We start from the raw sequence: 22,006 nt of genomic DNA, 5'->3' as shown, positions 1-22,006 counted from the left end.
TCCCTTTGATTGATCCTTAGCATTTCAATCTACTAAATTTATTTTAACAGTTGTTCCCCATATTATTTATTTTTAATCCATATGTTTTACTCATCTGTCCATACTGTAGATAAAAGGCGCATCAGACACAAGGTTTTCACAATCACACAGTCACAATACGAGAGCTCTATCATACAATCATTTTCAAGAAACATGGCTACTGGAACACAGCTCTACATTTTCAGGCACTTCCCTCCAGCCTCTCCAATATACCTTAACAAAAAGGTGATATCTATATAATGCGTAAGAATAACCTCCAGGATAACCTCTCGACTCTATTTGAAATCTCTCGGCCACTGACACTCTATTTTGCCTCATTTCTCTCTTCCCCCTTTTGATCTACAAGGTTTTCTCAATCCCTTGATGCTGAGTCCCAGCTCATTCTAGGATTTCTGTCCCACGTTGCCGGAAGGTTTACACCCCTGGGAATCATGTCCCACGTAGAGAGGGGAGGGCAGTGAGTTTGCTTGTCTTGTTGGCTGAGACAGAGAGGCCACATCTGAGCAACAAAAGAAGTTCTGTGGGGGTGACTCTTAGGCCTAATTTTAATTAGGCTTAGCCTATCCTTTGCGGGGATAAGTTTCATATGAACAAACCCCAAGATTGAGGGCCCAGCCTATTGCTTTGGTTGTCCCCACTGGTTGTGAGAATATAAGGAATTCTCCACATAAGGGAAGTTGAATTTTCCCCCTTTCTCATCATTCCCCCAAGGGAACTTTGCAAATACTTTTTTATTCACTGTTCAGATCACTCTGGAGAAGCCCCGAATTATTATCTTAAAAGTTAGGTTGTCATTTCTGTTCCACTCTGAAATCATCACCTGTCACTTAGACAATTCTACTTGAATTTCCCACTGACACCTCAATTTCAAACTTTCAAAAGTCAAAACAATAGAACAAAATAAAGAGCTAATATCCCTATGGACTTAAGAGTCAGCAAGACTTTTCTTGAACAAATCATAACAAGAGCCATAAAGGAAACGACTAATAAATTTCTCTTCATAAACTTAAAAGATAAACAAGAGACTAAAGACAATATTGTCAACATAAAACAAATGAAGGATTAGGGTATACTAAAAAAAAAAAACTAGAGACCCATAAGAAAAATATAGCCCAACAAACTAAGGAGCAAGCGATAAAAACAAAGCCAAACAAATAGCCAAAGAATGTTGCCCTACCTCACACACGATCAGAGAAACACAAATTGAAAAAAATGATGTATTGTTTGCAGTCATAAAAGAAAGCCTGATAAGATCAGGTGTTGAAAGAACGTGGGGAAAGGAGAACTCTTGTACACGCTACAGTCAGAAAAGCCAGGTGGAGGGTGGTGTGCAGTACCAGTCACGGCTGGGCATGCATTCTAGGTCAATGATTCCACTGCTCAGTAACTACTCCCCCCAAAACCACACTTGTTTATGGAGATATGTATTAAAGTATATTCAGTGCAGCAGCATTTTTATAAACAGGACATTTGGGAGAAAAAATAAACTAAATGTTTGTCAATGGAGACTGGAATACTATGCAGCAGTTTAAACGCACAAAGTAATTTTAAAGGCCTGGGTATGAGGAAAATGTCTAAAATATTGGTTGTAGAGGGGAAATAGCAAATGATATATAGAGCATGGCATATGTAAGTTAGATACCTGAAAAGGGCTATTTTGCATTTTCTCAAGGTAAGTATGTAAATATTCAGATCAAGGCCTGAAAGCACACTCAGCACTGGAAACTGTGGTGACCTCCAAGTAAAGGACTGAAATTAGGGCTGGTGGCTCTAATTGTTTTTGTTGTTGTTGTTGTTTTAGGTGCATGGACCAGGAATGGAACCTTTTCCCTTGTGGAAGGCGCGCATTCTACAATGAACCATGTGCACCCTTCCAATTGTTTTTTTGTTTGTTTGTTTTTAACATAAAATAATGCACTATAGTGTCTTATATAATTTAAAAATTAATTTAAAAATAATCCATCATCTTCCTCCTCAAAATGAGTTCTGTCATCCTTGACTCCAGGAATAAAACTACCACCTACTTCCTTCTCTAGGCAAAACCTTGAATTCATCCTCAGCCCACCCTACCTTCAGCCTTTAATAATCACTGAGCCTGGGCAATGTCTCTTTCTAAATATCTCTTTTCCTCTCTATCCCACCACCACTGCCCATGGTTTTGTCCACAAACTGGATGTTCAAAGGAAAAAAACTGGGTAGTTTATAACAACAGAAATTTATTGTCTCAGAGTCAGGAAGGCTGGAAGTCTGAAATCAATGTGTCAGCAGGGACACGTTTCTTCAAAGTCTGTAGGGTTCTCAAGACTGCATACCAGTGACCCATAGTGTTCTTTGGCTTAATTCAGTCTCTGCCTCTGTCATGTGGTCATCTATTAGTCTATGTCCAATTTTCTCTACTTATAAGGACACCTGCCATATTAGATTATGGCCCACTGTAATCCAGTGTTTCTGTTTGCTAAAGCTGCCAGAATACAACACTCCAGAAATGGGTTGGCTTTTACAATGGAGATTTATTTGTTTACAAATTTACAATTCTAAGGCCATGAAAATGTCCCAATTAAGACATCAACAGGAGGAAGCCTTCTATGAAGAAAGGCCGCTGGCATCTGAGGTTCCTCTGTCAGATAGCAAGGCATATGGCCAGTGTCTACTGGTCCTTTGCTCCCAGGTTCCATTGCTTTCAGCTCTTGGTTCTAGTAGCCTCCTCTCTGAGCTTTTGTGGGTCCTTTCTTAGCATCTCCGGGGCTTTTCTCTACTCTCAGCATTTTCTGCCTTTTATCCTCTCATAAAGGACTCCAGTAAAGGGTTAAGACCTACCTTGAATTGGGTGGGTCACATTTCAATTGAAACAACCTAATCAAAAGATCCCACCTACAATAGGTCTGCCCCTACAGGAATGGATTAAAAGTGCATGGCCTTTTCTGGGGTACATAAAAGCTTCAAACCAGCACATCCAGTTGGCTTAATCTTAATAACTTCAAAGATCCTATTTTCAAATGCAATCACAATCATGTAACTGGGAATTAGGACTTGAGCAGATCTTTTGGGGGGGGGGGGAGCGCGCAGGCAACAATTCAATCCATAATAGCCACCATCTCTCAACTGTCCAAGGAGTAACTAGTGACCCTGTTTTTATCCTTCCCCAGCTCCAATACATCCTACATACTGCTGCTGCCAGAACACTTTATTCTAAAAAACAAATCTGATTATGTCACTGCCCTACTTAATTTTGAAGGTTTCCCACATCATCTTCAGGACCAAATCCAAACTACAAGGATACATCAGAGATATATTGGGTTTGGTTCCAGAACACCACAATAAGGTGAGTCATGCAAAGTTTTGGCTTCCCATTACATATAAAAGTTATATATACACCATACCGTAGTCTATAAAGTGTGCAATAGCATCATGTCTAAAAAACAATGTACATACATTAAAATGTGACACACACAAAGTGAGCACATGCTGTTGGAAATGGCACCAATAGAATTGCTCAACAAACGTTGCCATAAACCTTTGATTTGTAAAAAAAATGCAGTATCTGTGATGCCTGATAGAGCTAAGTGCAGTAAAACAAGGTACGCCCTTACTTGGCTTGGCAAAGAGGATCCTTTGTAATGGATTCCTTTGTTCTCCTTGGGCCCCTCACATTCTTTACTTCTCAAATTCTAATTTTTTCCAAGCACTTCCACCTTTTTCAAGCCTCTGTACCCCTGTTGATGGTTCCTTTACCTGGAATTCCCTGGGTTCTCTGCTCAATTATTCCTCCTCTGGAAAGCCTTCTCAGTGCTCCAGCAAAATCATGTCTTCCTCCTCTCTTCTCTAGTATTATGTGTATATCCCCAAATTGGCACTCGTCCCCCCCATGTAACTGTCCATGCCCAATTATCTCATCAAATCTGAGCCCTTCAAAACTAAGAGATGTCCTTTAATCCTACTTTTTCCCATTCCTTAGTGCCCAACTCATGCTAGATGAGCAGGTACTGCCTGCTGAATGAATAATGTGGAAAAGCAAATGGTAAAAGGAACAAAGGAGACATCATTCCAGTTCATTCTGCCTAGAATGATAAAAATAAGACCACATAAAAAGGGTGACTTTTTTAAAAAAAACTTTTCTTTTGATAACATACATACAACTCAAAGTTTCAAATGGATGGCATTTGGTCAATACCTTCAGGGAAGAACTTGCAAGACTGAGAAAGAATGGTTAATGCAAGAACACGGGTTGAATTTTTTAAAACAGGCTTATAAGGGTATAAACTCAGTATAAAATTTATCAATTTTAAGCACACAAGTCAATAACTTTTAGTAAATTGAAATATTTGCCAACCATCACCACAATCCAGTTTCAGAATATTTCTATTAACCCATATAGAAAACTCATGCTCATCTATAGTATTTCCCTTTTCCCACCCTGATCCCTGGGCAACTGCCAACTAGAATACCTTCTGTTTCTATAGATTTGCCTTTCCCGGATGTCTCATATTAATGGAAACACAGTCTTTGTATAGGACCATTGATGACTAATCCGCCATGTCAATGAGTTTTATTTTTCACAGGTTTGAAGGTTACAAATTCAAATGGCAAATCTGATGCCAAGAAATGGTTTGAGTGTGCCAAATGAGTTGCATGTCTTTTCAACCATAGGACTTGGGATTGAAGCAGCTGGTAATACACACTCCCAGAAATCAAAGAGAAACCCCATTCTTCTGTTGTCTCTATTTCCTGTTCCATCCTGGAAATAGGCTCCCTTCATCATTTTTCTTTGTTTTTTAGTAAGGACTTAGAAACCATTTGATTATACATAAGTGTTTTCTTTCTACTTTTCACAAATTTTAACTATATTCACATAAATCTAAGCCTGATTTTAAAAAGCTGTATGGCTTATCACATTCTGTCAAAAAAGACAAACTAATGAAAACTCAGGTCTTACATTCTATGGAAAATTCTGGCCATTGCTTAAAATAGAGAAGTGGGTGGTGATGTTTCTGTGGCTTGGGGATCAGGGGCTCCTGCTTAGAGCAGCTTTCCTCACTTCCCAGTGACCCACATTCCATTTCAAAAACAAGCAGAAGGCATCAACCTAACAGTTTGATCAGCGGTCCACACTCTTCTCCCGTTAAGAAGACACTAATTGGAGCCATCTTTGCAAGCCAGGAAAAGCAACAATGCTGTAACAGCTAGAGAACGTTGGGTCTCAACTGGATGCTCTACAACCTCTGCTAGTTACAACTCTGGGGGAACTGGTGCAGAAGGGAGCCAGGATGACAGGGAATTATCATTACCCATCACCATTAATTGATGCCAAGGCTGAGTATAAGCTGCTTACCTATATCTACATTCTCTCCTGGAAGCCGCCCAACAGTTCTGGAGATTGATGCTATCCCTGTTCCTATTTTACAGAGAGGTTAAGCAATTTGTCCAAAGTCACACAACTCGCAAATGACAGAGTGAGTGTTTGAACTTAGGATGGGTGTCTCCAAAGCCCTTGTTCTAAATCCCTATGCTAGAGTGTATATGCCCTGACTTTAAAAAAAAAGAAGAAATACATATAGATCAGATAAGTAAATAAAAATAAATATACAAATACCTAAACAAAACAGACACCCTGAACCCACAATATGGGTAAGAACAGTACATCAGTTCACACTAGCTCTCAGGTACCGGGCACTGTGCGATCAGGAAATCACAACTAGTCCTCAAAGAACTCCCAATTTCTTTGCTAGAAAGAGTGAAAGGACAGACAGTGCTAGACAGACTAAGCTCAGGGCGAATGAATAAGCCACTCTGCAGCACAGGCTATCATGAATACGAATTTCAGGAGCTCCCAGCGTTTCCCTCAGGCAAGTCCCTTCCCTTGCTGGGCCTCAGGTTTCTTGCCTGTGAAATGAATGGATGGGGCCTGCTGGCCTCTGAGGCCCCATGATTTGGTACTCACTGGCAGCTGTGATCTTTGCTTTTTATAGAACCATTTCTATACATCAAAACCTCACTCCTGGGCTTTCCGCTGATTTCCACGTGGTTGAGAAAAAGAAAGCTCAGACATTTTTCTTGAGCACTGTGTTGTACCATGCAGCTTAGCTTTCTCTTATAAATGGAGGTGAATCGAGATTAATTTTTTGTGGAGAATTGCTTTACACTTTAATCACATGCAGCCCTCTCTTTCCCTTCTCTCCCTTGATCTTAGCCGCCCCGTGGCTTCTCAGAGTCCAGATTTCAACTTCACAGCACTTGGTGCCTCGCTCACCACAAACTCCCATATTTCACTCGGGGCCAAGTAGAGAATTCAATTCATTTCACCATTCAGTCCCAACAGCATGAACATATATATTCAGTGCTGACATATTTTCATTATGGAGAAGCAAAGCTCTCAAAGAGATGCTGTTCTATAGGGATTAATGAGGGGAATGGTTATTTATTCTGCTGTTTGAAGTTTTGTGCAGAATAATTCCAGAGTCATTTTGTACTTTAGCAAATAGTTCTTGAACAAATAGTTGATGAGCACCAGGCCAGGATGTAAGAGCTGGCTAATGCCAACCAACAGTAACAAAGCCACTTTCCACAATAACAGACTATGCACAGACAAGACATAACGCCACAGCCAGGTGGCCATGGGACACAGCCCCACTCCTGATGCCAGGAGCACCACCCTGCCTGGAAACCAGCCCCACCAAACCCTCCCAGGGGAACTCCAGGGACTCCTCCAAATCCTCCTACCCCAACATAAAATGTCTGACCTGTCTGTTTTGGGTCAACAACCTCAATTAACATAAAAATACCCTGGACTGTTTTTGGTCCGAAGATGAGGGCTCCCTTTTGCGTACAAAAATGGATAGATAAATAATGTACAAACTCCACAGCTTTTCTTCATGTACACAAGGCCTAGCACCATCAACCCTGTCATGGTCAGGTTCATGTGTCAACTTGGCCAGGTGGTACCCGTTTGTCTGGTTGGGCAAGTGCTGGCCTAGTCTGTTGCTATGAGGACATTTCATAGAATTAAATCATGATCATGTCAATTGCATCCACAGCTAATTCCATTTGTAATCAGCCAAGGGGTGTGTCTTCTGCAATGACGAGTGCTTAATCTATTCACCAGATGCCTTTCAAGGAAGATTCAGAAGAGACATCAGAAGGATTCTCTCCGGGTTTTGGTCAGTGAGCCTCTCCTGTGGAGTTCATCCAGACCCTCCATTGGCATCATCAGCTTCACAGCCTGCCCTACAGATTCTTGACTCTACATTCCCACAATTATGTAAGACACATTTATGAATTTTATATCTACGGATATTTCCTATTGATTCTGTCTCTCTAGAGAAACCTAGCTAATACAAACCCTAAACTCTTTTTCCATTTTAATCTTCTCTCAATCTGCTTTATACCCATCCTACATTAGTTTCCTCTGTTTCTGGAATACCTTCTCTATTTCCCTACTTCTGTACTCGGCTGAAGCGCCTGCCTCATCCCTGGCATGTTTTGGGGTCGTATTTGACCCCCCGTTCTGGTCCTCCTCAACCATCAGAAGCAGCCCTTTTCCTGGGCCCCAAGGGTCATTAATCACTTTCCTCGCTTCAGCCTTTTTAAAAGTCCCAAGAGAGTAAAGTATGCCTTGCACCTGAGTTACGCATTGCTTTGTTCTTTCCCAAGTCTATGAGCCACATGAGCAGAACTCAGTCTGACCCTTCCCTATCAACCCACAAAACCACAACCACAGCCCTTTCAGTGCCTGCCTGCCCAGGGAATGTGTCCCGCTCCAAATAAACTGTAAACTCCTAAGGGCGAGTACCAAGTATATTTTTGTGCAGCTCGCACAGAACATAGTACCTGATGGATGCTCAATACAAATTCATCTTAAAGGAACAAGCGAACAGAATAATGAACTGGGGCCCATCATGAACAAGAACCTCCAGTGTGTTCCAAGGCTCAGATAGAATTCTGTAAACTCATACATTCCACAAATATTTTTGTGCTCCTACTTTGTACTATATTCATTGTTTTTTTTGTTTTGTTTGTTTTTTCCCCACTGTAGGATCTGTGAGTGGAGGGAATTTCCCACCTCTGGGGTCACATCGGACCAGATCCAGGACACCCACCGCACCGTTGCCTCCATCCCACAGCTTCTGAACCACAGCCTATCTCCTCTTATGGTTCCCTTCTGGCATCTGGGCCTAGCTCTCCCAAGGTGAGGTAGGAGGGACAAAGGAGACAGGACCTTCACAACACCCCTCTCAGCTGGTTGCCAGGTTATCTGAGGCAAAGAAACGCTGGGAAGCCAAGATGAGGTCTGGGCTCTTGTAGACAAAACCCCACAGGTTACTCAAATACATCTGGTCCTGCCTTCTCCAAGTGAAATTCCCAAACCACCTCTGGATGCTGCGGCCAGTATGGTCACTCTAGGGCCAGGATAATGAAGAGTATGTGCAGTGACAAGACTGTGAGGTCAGAGGGGTTAGGATAAACAATCAAGTGACCTCAAGGTCTAATAATAGGGCTGACAAGATGCTCAGAGAAAATCCTCCTGGTATAGCATTTCTCAAAATATTGGATAAAACTGATTTACTTTCTTGATAGGTTAGTCACTAAGATAGTTTTTTTCAATTCCTCAATCAGCAGGAAAAAATCCAGAGAGTTAAGCTAATACTGGTATGACCCTTTTCCCCCTCAGTCTCTGCTATTTTGATTGTCTATTGCTATATTTTGATAATCCACCCATGCAAGGGACAGGAAACAAAGCCCAGCTCCCAGCAGTAAGTGGGTGCCATCAGAGACCCCAAGAAGGCAAAGGCCTTCAAAAGGCAATGACTGCAGTCATTTCCCTTAGGAAAGGGAAGGTAAATATGACAGTCTTGGCTTTGGCTCTCTATAGGGTACAATAAAAAAGAAAGAAAAGAGAGCCTTTCCCATGAGAATCTCTAACACAATCTGAATTCAGTGGGTTTAAGGACAGAGTTCATATTACCTGTGTGGTCCAAAATCCCAAGCTGAAAAACAAAATGGAATGTGCCCCTAGAAGAAGCAAACACAACTCCTCTTTGGGGAAATTCACTTTAGACTCAGGCCTCTAACACTTACAATAAATAAAGTTCCAAGGATAATGAGTCCAAAATGAGAAATCACTAAATGCATGGGGAAATGAGGCAATCTGTAGGGGAGACAGCAGAAATAAACTACAGAACCACTGTCTCAAATGCTTCAGATATGGGAATTATGAGATATAAAATATAAAATAAGTGTAAATAAGTTTTTAAAATAAAAAAATGAGTATTGAAGAAATAAGTCTATCCAAACTAACCAGGCATGTTTTAGAAGTAGCTCTTCTAGAAGCAAATAATGACTGAAACTGGACACTGAGTAGGTAAAGCACAGTTAATGAGATAATTAGTGAATTAGATGATATTAAAAGTGACTGTAAATATAGTAAAATTAACAAGATAAAGAAAATATGGGAAAGGGTAATTCAAAGATAGGGAGGGTAAAGTGAGGATTTCCAACATAAGCCTTATTGGAATCCCAAAAGAAAATAGTTGAGAAAATAGAGTAAAAGCAATATTTAAAGAGGTAAGGGGAACTACTCTGCTGAAAATGCAACCTCAGAGCTGCCTTCTACTCTCCCCTCACTTCTTTTACTTGCCATGCCAATATTTGTCATTAGGCAATGATTTTACTCGATTCTTATCTCTGGGCTCCACTGGTGGAACTTCTCCAAATCATGATTTCTTTTAGTTTCTAGGCAATTTTGATTGATTTGTAGTGGGGGTAGCTACTGTCCAGAGTTGGAGATCCATGTTTTTGCAAGAGGGCTGTTCTATTAGTCAGACTTTCAACAATGTCTCTGGGTGGATAGTATGTGCCATGCGAGGCTGCAGAAGGCCCTGCGCTTAGAAGGATACTGCACTGGGTTTCATGCTCCGCTGTCGCCACCTGAAATTCTTAATTTCAGATGAACAGGTAGCTCTGCATTTTCAGCCCCACAAATTACACTACCAGTCCCAATTTCATTCAATAGCAATTGCAGTGAATAAGAGGGAGATCACTGCTACATGCCAAAGGCTCAGTCACACCAAATTCACAGTGGAGCAGCTGAAAATCCTCACAGACACTTTCAACCAAACACCTGACCCGCATTATGCCACCAAACACAAACGTGCTTTAGAAATTAACACTGAAGAGTCTAGAATCCAGATTTGGTTTCAGAATCAAAGAGCTACACACTCATTCCAGCGAACAGAACCTGAGCAGGCCTTAGGATGAAGCCAAGCCCACAGGCAAGATCCCCCCCTGCAGAAACTCAAGTTAGAGAAGCCAGACGGTGCCATCCCTCCTCAACCTCTTCCCAATTATGCACTCTCACCAAGGCACCCAGGAAAAACCCTCACCCTTGGATTGATTCCAGAGAACGACTTGCTAAAGAAATTGGGGTTTCAGAGTCAAGAATCCAAATTTGGTTTCAAAATGAAAGAGCTAGATTCCATGTCCAAAGAAAAAGAGAACTTGGTAAAATCCTAGAACAAATACAGGACAAGGCACAAGATCTCTGAGAAGAAAGAGTTCAAGGTACGACTGAGTTCAAGGTATGACTGAGTTCTCAGGCACGGAAGCTACACAAAATACCACCAACCTCACTAGCAACTGTTTTATTTCTCTGCAGCCAGGATGAGGGGGCATAGAAACAAGTCCAGTGTATCTGATATCATCATCCCAAGCCCCAAATCTTTCTCACTCTTCCTGGGAATGCACTTTTCCTCTGAGACTGCAAGTTGAGCATTCTGGGAATGGCAAGCAAGACTTCAGGAGGCAGAGACAGGCCCCAGAGGCACTCCACAGAGATACTCACCCAGCCTGGATCTAGGGTTCAGCAGAGTTTGAGAACAGTGAAAATAAAACCAATACATACCGTTTTTAATCATCACAGTAATAATTGATTCAGGCAAAAATCATCAGTAGATGTAAAACTCTTGAAATGAATGCTTTATGAAGAACAAGGTTATGTATTGTCTCCAAGAACCTACCCATGGATTACTTATTAATTACAAGAGGAAAACTGGTAAATTTGTATTGGAGAAACCTAACAGACTCCACCTTAACCAAGTGCTCAAAATTTGCTTCATCAACAATAACACAGACTGACGTGAGGTGCCTCCTGATATGAAGCCTCTAAAAAAGACACGACATCCTTTCTGTGGTATACTGCCAAAAGAGCTTAATTTAATCATAACAAAACACCAGACAGACAAAACTGAGTGACATTCTACAAAGTAACACAGCTGCACTTTACAACAATGGATTGAATAATTTTAATAAAGATGGAAAGATAGTATGCTAACTCAAGAAGTCTCTTGAAGAGTTACCTTGTATATGTAGAATGTGCTACCATTTATGTAGGGAATGGACACAAATTCAGAAACCTCTTTATGCCTACAATTTCTCTCCAGAGATGTTCAAGAAACTGGTAACATTAATTTTACTGAGATATATTCACACATCATACAATCCATCCAGAGTATACAATCAATGGGCCACATAGTTGTGCTTTCATCCCCATGATCGTTTTTAGAACATTAGCATTACTCCAAAAAAAGAAATAAAAGGAAAAAAGAAAACTCTAAACATCCATATTCCTTACCTCTCCCTCTTATTGGCCACTAGTATTGCACTGAACCCAATTTTAAGACTTATAGTAGAATTAACTAAGACAGTGTTAGTTAACAGAACAAAACATCCAGAAGTAGAGCCAAACAAACATGGGCAACTGACTTTTTTCCCTCATTCTAGTTATACAATCATTATCAAAGACCAGGGCTGCTGGGTTACAGTTCAACAATTTCAGGTATTTCCTTCTGGCTAATCTAAAATACTAGACACTAAAAAGAAATAGCTATATAATGAGGCAGTAGTCACAGTTATTTATTAAATCCTAATTTCTCAGTTATACCTCCTCCGTCCTCACACAAGTTACCTCTTAGGAAGAGAGGTGGAAAAATGAGGATAGAACAGGTTTTTTTCACTTTAATCTTTTTTTTTTAATATTGTTTGTGGGAGTACCAAATGTATAACTCAAAACCTCTCACTTTACTCACTTTCAAGTATACAATTCAGTGGCATTAATTCAATTCACAATATTGTGCTACCATCACTAGCATCCATACCTCAATTTTTTTCATCATCTCAAACAGAAACTCTGTACCCATTAAGCAATAACTCCCCCTTTACCCCACCTACTACCCCCTCCCCACCGCCATGGCCGCTGGTAACCTGTAAGTCCATCTGTCTCTGTGAAGTTTGCTTATTATATGTATTTCATATAAATGAGATCATACAGTGTGTGGGGGGAGGTAATGGGTTACAATTTTCCAACATTAGTGACAGTCCCAATCCTTAGATTCAGGAAGTCCAGGAAATCCCAAATTAAGATACATAAAAATAAATCCATTTCTGGACGCATCATAATTCACCAAGAACAAAGGCAAAACCTTAAAAGCAGCCAAAAATAAAAGTTGAGTTATTTTTTTTTTTGCTTTCTTGCAAAAATTTTATTTTTCTTACAGTTATTCAATCCAAAACTCTTTGCCAGTTGTCTAAATCCCCTCTTAATTAACCACAGTAAGTTCTATCTTCTTATCTTCTTGAAAAACTCCCTCTTGCTACCTTCCCACCTATTCTAATCTCTCCTAATTGTTCTCAAGACCTGCTTCAGTGCTGTCTTCCTGGGGACTCTATCATCTTCCTAGGGACTCTAAGCCTCGCTTTTATGTTAGATTACCTGTTTTTGTTGTTGTTGTTGTTGTTGTTGTTTGTTTGTTTGTTTGTTTCTCTTGTCTTCCTATTTCTTGGTTTACTTTCTTGTTTTTGGTGGAACATATTCTTTGGTAGTTTTTTGAGAAAGGTTTTTCCAAACAGGTTTTTCAGACCTTGCGTTTGTAGAGATATTTTTATTTTACTCTGATATTCCTTCAATAGTATGGGTGTGGAATTCTAGGTTAAACATTTTTTCGCTCAGAATTTTCAGGGCATTGCTCTGCTGCCTTCTAGTTTTCTGATTTGCAATTGGGAAGACCAGTTCCATTCTGCTTCTCGAGTCTCTGTATAAAAAAATGAAGCTTTAAGGATGTTCTCTACTTTTCTATTATTCTGAATTTCACAATTATGTGTCTTTAAGTAAGTCTGTATTCATCCATTATTCTAGGACTTTGTGGGCCTTTCAATGTGAAATTTCATTTCCTTCAATTATGGGGAAATTTCTTGAGTTATTACTTTGACCATTTTTCCGTTCTCTTTCTGGATTTTCTATTACTTGATTCTTTGACTTCCTGGGCTTTTATAATGTTCTATGTTTTCTTTTTAATTTTCCATCTTTTTGTCTTTTTGTTCTACTTTCTGGTAGCTTTCTTCTTCCTACTATTGAACTTTTAATTTCTGCTATCATAGTTTTTGGTTCTCTGAATATTTCATAGCATCTTGTTCTTGCTTCATGGACACAAGAGTCTCATATCTTTTTATTATTATTATTAATTAACGGAAAAAAAGAAATTAACCCAACATTTAGAAATCATACCATTCTACATATGCAATCAGTAATTCTTAACATCATCACATAGATGCATGATCATCGTTTCTTAGTACATTCGCATCGGTTTAGAAGAACTAGCAACACAACAGAAAAAGATATAGAATGTTAATATAGAGAAAAGAAATAAAAGTAATAATAATAGTAAAAAAAAAAAAAACCTATAGCTCAGATGCAGCTTCATTCAGTGTTTTAACATGATTACAATTAGGTATTATTGTGCTGTCCATTTTTGAGTTTTTGTATCTAGTTCTGTTGCACAGTCTGTATCCCTTCAGCTCCAATTACCCATTATCTTACCCTGTTTCTAACTCCTGCTGGACTCTGTTACCAATGACATATTCCAAGTTTATTCTCCAATGTCGGTTCACATCAGTGGGACCATACAGTATTTGTCCTTTAGTTTTTGGCTGGATTCACTCAGCATAATATTCTCTAGGTCCATCCATGTTATTACATGCTTCATAAGTTTATCCTGTCTTAAAGCTGCATAATATTCCATCGTATGTATATACCACAGTTTGTTTAGCCACTCTTCTGTTGATGGACATTTTGGCTGTTTCCATCTCTTTGCAATTGTAAATAACGCTGCTATAAACATTGGTGTGCAAATGTCCGTTTGTGTCTTTGCCCTTAAGTCCTTTGAGTAGTTGCCTAGCAATGGTATTGCTGGGTCATTTGGCAATTCTATATTCAGCTTTTTGAGGAACCGCCAAACTGCCTTCCACAGTGGTTGCACCATTTGACATTCACCAACAGTGGATAAGTGTGCCTCTTTCTCCGCATCCTCTCCAGCACTTGTCATTTTCTGTTTTGTTGATAATGGCCATTCTGGTGGGTGTGAGATGATATCTCATTGTGGTTTTGATTTGCAAAAGTTGAGTTATTTTCAAAGGAATAACGACTAGATTAACAGCTTGCAAATTTTAGTGCGTCACCTATAGGACTTTTAAAAACACATATTCCTGAGCTCCTCCCACAGGCTTTTAATTCATTAGGTCTAGAATGAGGTTCCCAAAACCGCATTTCTTACAAGTTCCAAAGTGATACTGATTTTGCCGGTCTAGGGACCACTTTTTGAAAACCACTGAATTAGACTGACAGTTGCCTTCGGAGAGTAAAATTGGAAGACAGAAGACAGTGGAACAATATCTGTAAAGCACCAAAAGAAAAAGCACTGTCAACCCAGAATTTATACCCAGGGAAACTAACTTCAAGAACAAATACAAAATAAGATTTTGTTTTGTTTTTACAAAAATGGAGTGTTTATTGCCAAGAGACTTCCACTGAAATAACTTCTAAAATAAGCACTTCAGGAATAAGGGAAATTATTTCAGAAAGGTCTTAGGTGGAGGTAGGAATGAGGAAGCCAAAGACAAAGAAATATGTTGGTAAATTTAAGCAAGCATTGATTGTGGGAAACAAAACAAAGCATTACTATCTCATTTGTAGGGCTATAAAAATTAACCTAGAATTAAAAATCCTGACATGCAAAGGTATGCGGATCATGATTTGAGTGACCAGATTTAAAACAAAGAGGTTAAAAAATAATTTCCAGGGGTACAAGGGTATTTCGGTGGTAGAATTCTTACCTGCCATGTGGGAGATCCAGGTTCGATTCCCAGCCCAGGCACTTCCCAAACAAGCAAGCAAGCAAACGAACCAACCAACCAAACAAAAATGTAACAAATGGTGCTGTAATACAGCCATAGGGATACTCACAAGGAAAAAGAATGAAATGTGACCCCCACCATACAGCATACAAAAAAAAAAAAGAAAGAGAATGTCCAATCAGTATTGATTCTTTGGAAAGACATCAAGTTGACTTTGAACAAGAACATGAATAAGGTAAACACAGATATATAGTATTAGTAATGAAAATGAGAAAAAAACTACAAATGCATCAGAGATAGTTCTATCTCCCTACCCCATATTAGTGACAGACCCTTCCAATATTACAGTAAGTAAAAACTTGCAGGCCAATCATAGTCATGAACATACATGTAAAATTCCTTAAAAAAAAAACTGACAAATCAAACAACACAATACATACGCAAGATAATACATCAGGACTAGGTGAAATTTATCCCAAAAATGCAAGGTTGGTTTAATATGAGAAACTCTATTAATCCATTTCACCATACTAATTTATTGGAGGTGTAAAACCATATGACCTTGTCAATAAAAGCAGAGAAACATATCAGTTAATTTAATATCCAGTTTTTAAAAATATTTTTAATTAGCAAACTAGGAATAAAAGAAATTTTTCTTAATGCGATAAAGCAAAAGTCCCCTCCCATAAAAAGTATACACCCTCACACATATACTTCACATATAATAAAGAAATATTTAAGTTTTAATTCTAAAATCTGGAGCAAGAAAAGAATATCATCATTATCAATTCTATTTAACAATATATGAAAGGAACTAACCTGAGTAATAAGACAACAAAAAAAGGCATGGACTTAAAAGAATAATTTAAGCAATCATTAGTTGTATATGATATGATTGTGTTGCATAGAAACTTCCCCTTCACCATATCTATAATGTAAATTATTAGAATTAGTAGAATTCACCCCGTTCATTCAAAAAATATTTACTGAATACCTACTATAAGTGGAGCACTGTTTTAGATGCTGGAGATACAGTAATGCACAAAACAGAAAAAAAAATCCCTGCCCTAGTGTAGCTTACATTCTAATGAAAGAAAACACACAAACAAATTGCAAAATAAGAAAATGATAAGTATATCAGTAAGTGATAAATACAGAGCAGCTTAATTATGTCTCTCTATATAGCAAACTGCTATAAAATGCAATAAACACACCATTTATGACAGCAACCAAATATATATTACCTAGAAATAAGTGATCAAAAGATATCTAAGACTTTTGAGGAATATAGTATTAAATCCTATTGAAAGACATTAATAGAAGACCTAATAAATGGAGTAACGCCATAATTCATGGGTTGGAAGAGACTACAACCTAGAACAGATTTCTCCTCATATTGATCTATAGCTTCAGGATAATTTCAATCATTCCAAATTTTTATAATATTTGACAAGCTATTTAAAAACGTTCACATGAAAGAGCAAAGGGTCAAGGATGGACAGAACACTCCTGGAAAAGAAGAACTAGGCTGGGGACAGGAGAAGGGATTAGCCACACAAATACCAAGATTATAGAATTACAGTCATTAAGACACTGTGTAATCGGCCCAATAACAGATAACAGAACACAGCCTTGATGCAGAGCCACACTTTGATGGACATTTGACATATGACAGAACTGACAAAACAATTACTGTTAATGGAAGGATTATATACAATAACAGTGCCAGAACAACTAAGTATCTCTACAGACAAAAATAAATTTGGATTGATTTCCACTTTACACCAGGGTCTTAAAAAAACAAATTGCAGGTGGATTAGAGTTCAAAGTCGAACAGATCAGACTCTAAAACCTACAGAAAATAAGACAGGAGAATATACATGAAAGTATTAACCATAAAGGAAAATACTGACATATAGGTCTATAGTGAAATTGACCATTTTTATTTCTTAAAAGACTCCGTAAAGGTCACACACACACACAAGAAAACAAACCACAGAGAGAAGATATTTTTAATATTTATCTCTGACAAAATTTTAACATCCAGAACTTATTACCACTAAGCAGAGGACGTGTGACCCAAGAGAAACATGGACAAATGAGTTAGACAAGACCTCAAGGAAGACAAAGTGGCAAAGTTAGGAAAAAATGTTCAGAAAACTGTGAAAGAATACCATGAGATATCATTCAATATTTCCAATATTTGAGAAATGAAAATGTAAGACACTATCAAGTATTGATGAGGATGAGAAGTAATGAGAGCTCTTACATACTGAATACATTGGTGCGGCCACTTCGGGAAGCAATTCGGCACGATGTGGCAGAGGTCGATTCCCCCACGGGTGCAAAGCTGGGAGATGATCTGCATGTCTGAACCTAAAGACACATACAAAAATGTTCACAGACAGAAGGATGAAATGGTACATCCACTCCGGAAAAAACAGTTTGGCAGTTTCTTACCATTAGGACCCAGCAATTACAATTTTGAGCACTTATCCCAGGAGAACTGAAACTCATGTTCCCACAATCACTGTACGTGAATGATCATAGCAGCTTCATTTGTAAGAGTCTAAAAGGGTAAACAGCTCAAATGTCTTTGGCAGTGAATGATTAAACAAACTGTAGACTACTACTTAACAATAAAAAGGAACAAAGTAATGATACACACAAAAACTTGGATGGATCTTAAGGGAATTGTGCTGAGTAGGAAAAAACCTCAAAAGTGTATATATTGAATGATTCCATTTATATAACATTCTTGAAATGACAAAGTTATAGAGATGGAGAACAGATCAGTGGTCCTTACAGGTTGCTGGGGAGGGTTAGGGAGCGAGAAGGCTGTGGCCATTTAAAAGGGAAGCATGAAGGATTCTTGTGTTAGAACCGTTCAGTATTGTGACTATGATGGTGGTTACACAAATCTACACTTGGGATAAAATTTCTTAGAAATAAACACTCTCACAAGTGCTTATAAAACAGGTGAAATCTACATAAGGTCTATGGATTGCATCAATGTCAATTTCCTGTGCTATGCACTACAGTTATTCAATGATATACCATTAAGGGAAACTGGGTGAAGGCTATTTGGGATCTTTTTGTATTCTTTCTTACTACTGCATGTGAATCTACAATGATCTCCAATTAAAATGTTAAGAATTTTCTATGATCACTTGTTTATCTTAGTTAAAAAGAAAATCCTGTGCAAAATCCAGATGTCATTTTGGTAGAAGAATAGATTAATAAATCGTGGTATATTCATGTGCTGGGAAACTATAGCTTTCCGTATCAACATAGGCAAACCTCAAAAAATTGTAAGAAAAAAATAAATTTGTGGGATAATTCCCATACTGTTTCTATATATGGCTTATAAATAGGGAAAACAAAGAAATATTTTAGTTAAGGATGCCTTCACACACGGTAAAATGATAAAGAGAGGCAGCAGAATGACAACTGCCACATTCAGTAGAGTACTTATGTCAAGGTGGCAGAAGGTAAGAGATGGGATCAGAAAGGGGCTTAGAAGACATGTTTTACGTGTGTAAATCTACCATCTGGTTTAATTGCTATTCTATATACTCTATATATAAGTATATATATATTATTTTGTATGTATTCAATATTTAATTAAAAAAACAGCCTATGGGGCTAGAAAGTTGTGTGGAGAAAAACAAAGCACGTGAAACACTGAGGAATCTATAAAAATATGATGTTAGTACACTCAATTTCCAATTCCCCAATCCCAAACATGAAGGTAAAAAAGAAATAATTTATAACGGGCACAGAGAAACATACACACACACACACACACACACACACACACACACACACACATCCCACACTTGCATGCTCTATGTGGCATGAGAACAGTTAGTTTCTCTGCAATGCAGAATCATAAAGTGAAAAATTACACTTGTGGATAACAGGCAGATGGCTTCAATACAGAACAATACATGCAGTGCTTACGTGCATGGGCTGTGGAGTCAAATTGCTTCACTTTGTAGGTGAAGCTGTTGGGCAAGGGGTCTAACATTAAAATAAGACTTACATGGCAGTCCTCAAACTTTTTAGACTTGAGACCCCTTTAACCTCTTCAAAATTATTAAGGACTTCAAGAAGCTATTGTTACCTGGGTTATTGTATCTATCAGTATTTGCTGTACTAGAAATTAAAACTAAGAAGTATACAGTTTCCTTATTAATTTAATAATAAGAAATCTATTGCATGTTAATATCAAAAACATTTTATGAAAAATAATTATATTCCAACAAAAATAAGAATGGCATTGTTCAACATTTTAATGTCTGACTGAATATAATACAGGTGGATTCTCATAGCTGCTTCTATATTCAATCTGTTGCAATATATTATTTTGGCTAAAGTATAAGAAAACAATAGAGCATACACAGATAACCAGCTGGAAAAGGAAAGAGCTTGTGGACCTCCTGAACAAGTTTTGGGGGTCTCCAAGGGTCCTTGGTCCACACTTGAACAAAGTTTCCAGTTTCAAAATGGTAGACTAAACATATATAACAATCTTCTACTTCCTACAACAAACTGAAAGCAATGACAGAAACTGATCAAAATAAGTAAATATATTAGTTGCACTTTAAAAACTAGGTATAGAAACAGGACTAGGAGGAAATCCTTGAAGGAAAATTCTATCATAAAAAGCTGGATATGACATCAAGTGTCCCATGTGTTTTAGTTTCCCCATTGCTAAAGCAAATATCATGCAATGGGTTGGCTTGAACAACAGGAACTTCGTGGCTCGTGGTTTTGTGTTCAGGAAATCAAAACCAAGGCATTATCAAGGCAACACTTTCTCCCAGAAGACTGTGGTGTCCTGGTGCAGGTGACTGAGGTTCTTGGTCCTTGGCTTTTCTGTCACGTGGCAGCCTCTTCTGACTTCTCCCTTTTCATCTGGACTCTGCTGATGATCAGCTTCGACTGCTCTCTCTGGCTTTCTCTCTCTTAGTGACCTTCCCTATAAGGCCTTCGATAATAGGATTAAGACATATTCTGACTCAGCTGGGCCACAGTTTAACCAAAGTAACATCATCACAAGGTCCTAAAAAGGAGGGACCTAATCTAAGAGCATGTTTTTCTGGGCTACATAGCTCCAAACTACCACACCGTGTGTGTGTGAAAGATAGTAGAAGCCAGGACCTGAAGGTGACTCAAAAGTCATTATCCACGTGCTAAGTTGAGGTGCTCTAGGAAGATAAAATCTTCCCCATCATTCCAACTCTTCCTCAAGAAACAGGAAGCAGCAGTTCTGGGGACTTCGGTGTGGGATTTCATTTGGGATTTTACGTGTGAGTCAGTAAGCGTGGGAGCTGGGTTTAAAGAGGCAGAATGGTACTTACGCAGTGGCTCAAAGTACCAGGAGGAAGAGGGAGTGCTCAAGCAAAGAATGCCAACTTCTCCACCCATCTTTCAATCATCCCTTGCCCATTCTCACCTTAACGGTACATCAAAAACAGTAATATCTACTAAGTGCACTATCCTTAGTGCAGGGCTGGATAGTTTAACAGAAAATTTCAACTATTAAGAAGAACACAGTCAAAAATCATCCAATATTAGAGGAAACTCAGCACCATTGGAGAGGCCACAAACTCGCAATCTATTGGAGAATTTAAATCAGAGGACAAAGAATTAATATGGTCATCAGAACAGGACTTTTAAAATATGTAATTAATATAATCAGAGAGAATTTTTAAAAGAAAAGAGGCTATTTATTAAGGACTTAAAAAGTTGGGGAAAATATCTCTGATAGGTGGACTACAAGCCAAATAATTCTTTCCCAAAAAGAGAAAGAATTAGTGAGCTGGAAGACTGAATCCAGGAATTCTTCCAGAATTCAAATGGACAACAAGGTGGAAAAGAAGCAAGATAATTTAAAAGTTGTGAAACTTAGATTCAGAAACCAACAAGCATCTAACAGGAATCCTGGAGATAGCGAGATTTGATAATGAAGGAATAACAATATGGAAAGAAAGAAAATTCAAGAACTGAAAACGGGCCTGAATCCTCAGTTTGAAAGAAACCCAAGAGTACCAAGAAAGTTATTATCAAGCATATATGTAAAACTCTAAAATCTATCCGAAAACTCATGCAGAATATCACACATGAATAAGTCTCAGGCTAACATCAGAAGTCTTATCTGGTACGACACTTGATGAAGATGACAATGAAACAGTATCTTTACTGTCCCTGAGGAAACAGTAAAGAAAGAGTAAGGACAACAACGCCTATATTTTCAGCCACAGGTAAGACCTTCTAGCCTACTCGCCATTGACCAGAGCTATCTTGACCAAGCTGCCAGCTTTGCTCCTCCCACATACCCTACCCACTCCCTCCCCTGTGCTGACTTCCAGGAAACTAATCTTGCAGCTATGGGACTGCAGAGCAAAACAACTCAGACTGGAGGGAAAAAGACAAGTTCAGATACTAGTTGTGTCTGTTTAAATCTATTGTGTACCCCAGAAAAGCCATGTTCTTTAATCTTCATTCAATATTGCTGGGTGGAATCTTTTTTATTGTTTCCAAGAGCTATGACCCACCCAGTTGTGGGTGGTAACTTTTGATTAGATGGTTTCCATGGAGATGTGTCTCTGTCCATTCAAGTGGGCTTGCTCACTGGGGACCTTTAAGGGGGAACCATTTTGGAAAAAGCTTTAGAGACCATGCAGCCAGAGGCCTTTGGAGATGAAGAAAACACCTCTGGGGGAGGTGCCTGAAACAAGAAGCTGGGAGAGAAAGCTAGCAGATGCAGCCACGTGCCCTTCCA

The 22,006-nt window shown here is 38.7% G+C and overlaps 1 long non-coding RNA gene and 1 pseudogene across 1 annotated transcript in view; one reads left to right on the top strand and one right to left on the bottom strand.

The window, feature by feature from the left end:
- Positions 1–22,006, bottom strand: part of LOC143664999 (uncharacterized) — a 131,703-nt gene that overhangs the window by 47,760 nt on the left and 61,937 nt on the right. The window lies entirely within an intron of this gene.
- On the top strand, positions 9,943–10,739 carry LOC143664706 (double homeobox protein A-like; annotated as a pseudogene).

The sequence above is a fragment of the Tamandua tetradactyla genome, chromosome 20, assembly GCF_023851605.1.
Source record: "Tamandua tetradactyla isolate mTamTet1 chromosome 20, mTamTet1.pri, whole genome shotgun sequence".
In the NCBI taxonomy this organism is placed as follows: domain Eukaryota; kingdom Metazoa; phylum Chordata; class Mammalia; order Pilosa; family Myrmecophagidae; genus Tamandua; species Tamandua tetradactyla.
Note: the sequence above shows the minus strand (reverse complement) of the source record. Positions and strands in the feature narration are given on the sequence as shown.